This window comes from Pinus tabuliformis, chromosome 3_2, assembly GCF_031772625.1.
Source record: "Pinus tabuliformis cultivar Carrire ecotype Pingquan chromosome 3_2, CPIR1, whole genome shotgun sequence".
NCBI classification, from domain to species: domain Eukaryota; kingdom Viridiplantae; phylum Streptophyta; class Pinopsida; order Pinales; family Pinaceae; genus Pinus; species Pinus tabuliformis.
In genome coordinates, this window is record NC_142302.1 from 275,753,039 (window position 1) to 275,760,795 (window position 7,757).

Consider the following 7,757-nt stretch of genomic DNA (forward strand, 5'->3'; position numbering starts at 1 on the left):
TGGAAGCACTTTGGGCCCAATGAAGCTACATGGGAGATGGCGGATCAGATGTGGGCCATCTATCCTTCCTTGTTTGTTGATTAAGTCAATGCAGCTTTGATATGGTGGTTTGGTGATTTCTTATGGTGGTTGGTATCTTCTTTATGGTGGTTTAGTATTTACTTATGATGGCTTGGTATAATATGCTTCATGGTGATTTAGTATTTTCTTTATATTGGTTTAGTATATGCTTTAAAATGATCGATATATGCTTTATGATGGTTGATATATGCTATATGATGTTTTTTATATATGCCTATATATGATGTTGGTATACGTTTGATATATGTTTTGGTATATGATTTATCATATGTTTTGGTATATATATTTTGATGATTTTGTTATATGTACACCTGTGTATGGATGTAAATATCGTAACGAGTTTTGTTATAGAGATCCACTATGTGGTATGGGTGTTATGTTAATATGTAATCATGTGGTTATGTTATCATGATGTTATGATGTCATATGAGTTGGCACTCAGCGGGATGATCATTGTAAATACCATAATGAGTTGTGTTATAAAACTCCACTATGAGGTATGTTGTCATGTTGTCATGATGTTATGTCTTGAGTAGATCTTTCATTGTAAATACTGCATCAAGTTGTATTATAAAGCTCCATAAGCAGTATGTCTTCTTTTAGCAAGTTGTTGAGGTATATGTGTGATTGAACACCGAGGACGGTGTCCCCCAAGGGGGAGGGTTCTATAACAACCCTAACGAAAATTCCATGTAATAAAAGTTAAAAAAAATATTACGGATGGATGGTACACTTATTCCAAGTTGAATGTTAGGAAAGACATCTTAGGGGGTGTTCATTTGGTTGTTTATGGCTAAGGAAATTGGCAAAGGCAATGGCTAAGGATGTAAAAGGCTTTTTGGCACAGTTATTTATGAAAGTAAAGGAAATTAGGAGAAAAAGGAGGTGAAAGGTCACAGGTTGCATGTGAGTAGGAAAATGAAGGTAAATAATGGAAAATGAAGAAAATAGAGGCCTCGTTCATAGAAAGGCTTTTGAGGATCAGTTGGTAACCTTTTGTCAATTCAGTGTTGGATCTCTCTCATTTTCTCTCTCTCTCTCTCTCATACTCTTAGATACTTAGAGTTTCCTCGGAGCAATCTTTGAGGGTGTGGCATACTTGGATTCTTGGAGTAAGAAGGCAAAGGAAGAATAGAAAATCGCAAGAAGGAATTGGCATCAGCAGCTACATCAAATTTTCTTGCAAGTACCAAGTTTCATGTATGATTTCTTCACTAATTTGGACATGCATGGCATATGCATGTGGATTCTTGGTCATGATCTGTCATTGGCATGGAGGATTGCCTAGATTAATAGTGGATTGTCTAGCCTTTCCATTTCCTGGATAGCCATGGTGATTATGGGTTTACTTTCATTGTTTTGTTTTGGTTGGTTCTCATGTTTCCTTAGCTTGGGTTGAGTTATTAGTTCTTGGAGAGTTGGTTGGACAAACACTCTTGAGCCCTGTAATAGGTTGGGTTGAGTTACTAGTCCTGGAGCCTCAGTTGGAAAAATTCTCTAGAGCCCTTGGTGGGTTGAGTTACTAGTCTTGGAGCCTTGGTTGGACAAACGCTCTAGAGCCCAATGACAATTATGGGTTGAGTTACTAGTCTTGGAGCTTTGGTTGGAACAAATGCTATAGAGCCCTAGATGGCTAGGATGGAGATTGATATGGTGATGTTTTTGGTGATGTCTGATCGTGAGGTGGAATCATTGTTTGATGGGTTGAGGTGGATGGCCTCTGGAAACCCTAGATGAGTTTTGATTTATGTGTTTTATGATACCACACGTTCATGATTGGAATATGGCATGTGGGTGAATGGCTGAATAGAGATTTGCCTCAGCCATTCTACGATCAGGTGGAACGTGGTAATCCCATCTCCAGTTGGTTCATTCAATTCATTAATGAGAAATACATTCCCTTGATTTTCATGTGTAAAGGTATTGATGTATTTATGGATTTGATGGTTGATATGTTTATTGTATTTCTATTCCTAATATGTTGGTTATACACATTTTATGACAACAGTTTTGTATGTATTTCAGTGTGTTTTTACTTGTATGTGAATGGATAATGTGTCTATGACCTAATAGATGATAATGCAACAAATGGCATGAGGGAAAAATGGTTCATAGTGATTATCAGATAAGTATGAGGTCCCTACACTTAATTCTGTTGTTTACACCTGTAGGTTAGATGTTGATGATATGTTTGACGAAATGCCTGTCATGGCTAGTAGGGATCCAGTCAAGGTCTTGAACAAGTATTTTCTTTAGTACTTTCATTTCCATGTTACTTTACTGATTCGAAGAGATGGATCAGTTCTGGGCAGTTTCCTCTGCTCTGGGCCTGAAAAGTGGCTCAAATCTCAGAGTTGTTGGCACAACACTAACAATTTTGGTCCATAGTCACGAGCAGGCAAGCCTATGAGAGAAACTTTAGGTTGTTGGTCGCTCCCTTTTCCATAGCATGAGAGCGACTATGGCCTAAGAGACCTAAAACAATAGTGGTACCCAGGTACAGGCTATCTAAGTGGTTGAATTGTCTTGATGATGTTGGATGTTTGTATGGTGTGTTTTTGTTGATTCCATGTTCTTAAGGTGACCTAGGAGGTCAAATCATATCATAGTGGCCTCTCATCGAATGTTTACCCCGGTTGGCTAGTTGCTTGGGTAGATGTGGGAGGAGGATGTTATGGATTTGTATCAGAGCATTGTTCACCCCTTGGACTAGATGGGCTATGTGTTGGTCATTCATGCATGTCAATTGCATGTGTGTCTCTTACACTTTTATACTTATTGCAGTTGCTTGATGTCAGATTAGGGTTGTAGTATGGTTATCATGGAGAATTTGTTATTGATTTCATGAAATGTATTTGAAATGAGTATGTGACTGACTATGTATGGATTATATGTCACTTACATGTTGATTTCATGGTACTTACTTACATCCTCATATGTTAGGTTACATTTTGAATATTTTGATTACATGCATCAGTATTGTAGGTTGATGACAAGAACTAATTGAGTATGTTCGACTACATGCAGTGAGTCGTGTTTGTAGTTGGATTGGTTGTATTTACATAGAACGAAGGTTGACTGATACAAAAAACTATTGAACGTGTTGATGACAATGGAGAACCAAGAGTATTGCAAGGTAAGAATAAAGCCACGTGAGTTAGGATGGTGACAACTATGTAAGAAAAGTGTAGTCACAGGAAAGGGTGCAAGTTATTTGCAGTATATATTTCTAGTAATAAAGGTAAGGAGGTTGAGGATGCAGATGTGTTGAATAAGTACCCAGTTTTATAGCAGTTCAGGGATGTATTTCCTGAGGAAATTACAAAGTTTCCACCTCATAGGGAGTTAGACGTTTCTATTGATTTAGTACCAAGGGCAGCTCCAGCATCGAAAGCACCTTATAGGATGAGCACACCTGAGTTGGTTGAGTTAAAATTACAACTAAAGGAGATGTTGGACAAGGGATACATTATGCCAAGTGTATCACCTTGGGGCACACTGGTCTTGTTTGTGAGGAAAAAGATGGTACCCTCATAGTATTCATTCATTACAGGCAATTGAACTAGGTGACTATCAAGAATAGGTACCCTTTTTCGAGGATTGATGACTTGTTTGATCAGTTGAAGGGAACAGTGATGTTCTCGAAGATTGACTTGAGATCTGGATACCATCAGGTATGCATCAAAGAGGACAACATATACAAGACTGCATTTAGGACCAGGTATGTGCATTATGATTTTATTATGGTTGCATTTGGCATAACTAATGCAAAGAGCATGACAAGAACTTAGCAGTAGTATTAAGTTTATTGAGAGAGCATCAGTTATATGCTAAGATCAATACATGTAGTTTCTTTCAGACTGAGGTACACTACTTGGCACATGTTGTCTCCAAGGAGAGAATTTTAGTAGATCCAAAGAATATAAGGGCCATCATGGAGTGGGTAGCTCCTAAGAATGTGGATGAAGCAATATCTTTCATGGGTTTGGCAAGCTATTATAGGAGGTTCATTAGGAACTTCTTGTATATTTTTTATCCCATTACATCATTGTAGAGGAAAGGTAAGAAGTTCGAATGGACTGAGGAGTGCGAAGCTAGCTTTGACCAACTTAAAAAGTTGCTGACACATGCACTAGTACTACAGATTACATATCCATACAAAGAGTTTTTAGTATATACAAATGCTTGCAAGAGAGGGCTTGGTGGAGTCCTTATGCAGGATGGATAGGTGGTATGTTATGAGTCCCGAAAACTAAACGAGCATGAGCATAACTATCCCACGCATGATCTCGAGTTAGAAGCAATTACACATGCACTGAAGATGTGGAGGCATTATTTTCTTGGCAGGAGGTTTGTGCTTATGAGTGATCACATTGGGTTACAACATTTGTTTAACCAGCTGAATCTGAATTCCAAACAAGCTAGATGGTTGGCCATGATTAGTGAGTTTGATTTCGACATCAGGTACATTAAAGGCAAGGAGAATAGAGTGGCAGATGCTCTTATCAGGCAGGTATAAGTGAATCACTTAGCAGCTATGAGCTCTTATGGGACATATTTACAGGACAAGATCTTTTGGGTAGGATAGTAGGATGTTAGATATATGGAGATTGTACACAGGCTATAGTAGAGTACAAGTACAGGTGATAGTACAGGTATGGGTACAGGTGATGGCATAGGTATAGGTATAGGTAGTGGTATAGGTACAAGTGAAGTTTCATAGGTATTCATCAAAGATGTGGCTAGACTACATGGTGTCCCGAAGAAGATTGTGTCAGACAGGGATGCGAAGTTCACTTCCAAGTTCTGGAAGGAGTTATTTGCAAGTTTGGGCACAAAGTTGGCCTTCAACACAACTTATCATCCGCAGACAAATGGATAAACAAATAGGGTCAACAGGATATTAGAGGACATTTTGAGGATGTATGTGATGCATCAACAATGCAAATGGGAAGAGTATCTCCCTTTGGTTGAGTTTTCATTCAACAACAGTTATCAGGAGTCATTGAGGATGAGTCCTTTTAAGGCATTGTATGGGCAGAGTTGTAAAACTCCCATTAGTCAGAGTGATCCGATTAGCAGGATATTGATTGGACCATATATGTTGGCAGACATGGAACAAGAGATGTAGGTGATCAAGAAGAATCTCAAGGTAGCACAGGATAGGCAGAAGAGCTATTCTGATAGGAATAGGTTGTTCAAGTAATTCTAGGTTGGGGAACTAGTGTAATTGCACATCAAACCAAAGAAGAGCTCTTTGTGTATTGGACCATGTGCCAAGCTGGCCCCACAGTTTTGTGGACCCTTCAGTATCAGTGAGAGGATTGGGTTAGTAGACTATCGAATTGCATTGCCTCCGACAGTGAAATTCCATGATGTTTTCCATGTCTCATTACTTAATAAGTATGTTAAAGATGATGATCATGTGATTGACTAGTCTATATTATAGGTGGAACTAAATGGAGAATTCCACCCAGAGACTCAGTGTATATTGCATAAAAAGGTTCTCATGCTCCAGAACCAAGCAATAGAGCAAGTTAAGGTGCAATAGAAACACTTTGGGCCTGATGAAGCTACATGGGAGATGGTGGATCAGATGTGGGCCATGTATCCTTCCTTGTTTGCCGGTTAAGGCAAAGCAAATTTGATATGGTGCTTTGGTGATTGCTTATGGTGGTTGGTAGTTGCTTTATGGTGGTTTAGTATTTGCTTTTGATGGCTTGGTATATGCTTCATGGTGATTTAGTATTTGCTTTATGTTGGTTTAGTATATCCTTTATGGTGATCGATATATCCTTTATGATGGTTGATATATGCTATATGATGTTTTTGATATATGCCTATATATGATGTTGGTATATGTTTGAAATATGTTTTGGTATATTATTTGGTATATATTTTGGTTTATATATTTTGATGATGTTGTTATATGTACACCCATGTATGGATATAAATACTGTAACGAGTTGTGTTATAAAGCTCCACTATGTGGTATGGGTATTATGTTAACATGTAATCATATGGTTATGTTATCATGATGTTATGATGTCATATGAGTTGGCACTCAACAAGATGGTCATTGTAAATACTATAATGAGTTGTGCTATAAAGCTCCACTATGTGGTATGTTGTCATGTTGTCATGATGTTATGTCTTGAGCAAATGTTTCTTTGTAAATATTGCATTGAGATTTTTTATAAAGCTCCATAAGAAGTATGTCTTCTTTCAGCAAGTTACTGAGGTATATGTGTGATTGAACACCGAGGATGGTGTCCCCCAAGGTGGAGGGTTTTGTAACATCCCTAGTGAAAATTCCATGTAATAAAAGTTCAAAAAAATAACCATGGATGAATGGGAAACTTATTCCAAGCTCAATGTTGAGCAAGACATCCTCGAGGGTGTTCATTTGGTTCTTTATGGATAAGGAAATTGGAAAAGGCAATGTTTAAGGAAACTAAAGGAATTTTGGCACAATTATTTATGAAAATAATGGAAATTAGGAGAAAAAGGAGGTGAAAGGTCACAGGTTGCATGTGAGGAGGAAAATGAAGGGAAATAATGGAAAATGAAGAAAATAGAGGTCTCATTCATAAAAAGGCTTCTGAGGATCAGTTGGTAACCTTTTGTCAGTTCATTGTTGGAGCTCTATCATTTCTCTCTATCTCTCCCTCATACTATTGGATACTTAGAGTTACCTTGGAACACTCTTGGAGGGTGTGGCAGACTTAGATTCTTGGAGAAAGAAGGCAAAGGAAGATCAAGAAAGTCCAAGAAGGCATCAACATCAGCAGCTACATCAGATTTTCTTGCAGGTACTGAGTTGCATGTATGATTTATTCACTAGTTTGGACATGCATGGAATATGCATGTGGATTCTTGGTCATGATCTATCTTCGACATGGAGTATTGCCTAGATTGACAGTGGCTTGCCTAGCCTTGCCATTTCTTGGACAACCATGGTGATTGTGGGTTTACTTTCATTGTTTTGCTTTTGTTGGTTCTCATGTTTCCTTAGCTTGGGTTGAGTTATTAGTTCCTAGGGCCTTGGTTGGACAAACACTCTGGAGCCATGTAACAGCTTGGGTTGAGTTACTAGTCCTAGAGCCTTGGTTGGACAAACGCTCTGGAGCCCTTGGTGGGTTGAGTTACTAGTCCTGGAGCCATGATTGGACAAATGCTCTGGAGCCCGATAGAAGCTGTGGGTTGAGTTACTAACCCTGGAGCCTTGGTTGGAACAAATGCTTTGGAGCTGAAGATGGCGAGGATGGAGACCAATCTGGTGATGGTTTTGATGATGTCTAACCTTGATGTGGAATCATTATTTGATGGATTGAGTTGGATGGCATCTAGATTCCCTGGATGAGTTTTGATTGATGTGTTTTATGAGATCCCACATTCATGCTTGGAATATGGCATGGGGGTGAATGGTTGAAGAGAGATTTATCTCATCCATTCTATAGGTCAGGCAGAACATGGTAGTCCCATCTCTAGTTATTTCATTGCATTCCTTAATGAGAAATCCATTCCCTTAATTTTCATGTGTAAAGGTACTGATGTATTTATGGATTTTATGGTTGATATATTTATTGTATTTTTGTTCCTATTATGCTGGTTATATGCACATTTTGTGACAGTAGCTATGTATGGCTTTCGGCATGTTTTTACTTGTATGTGAA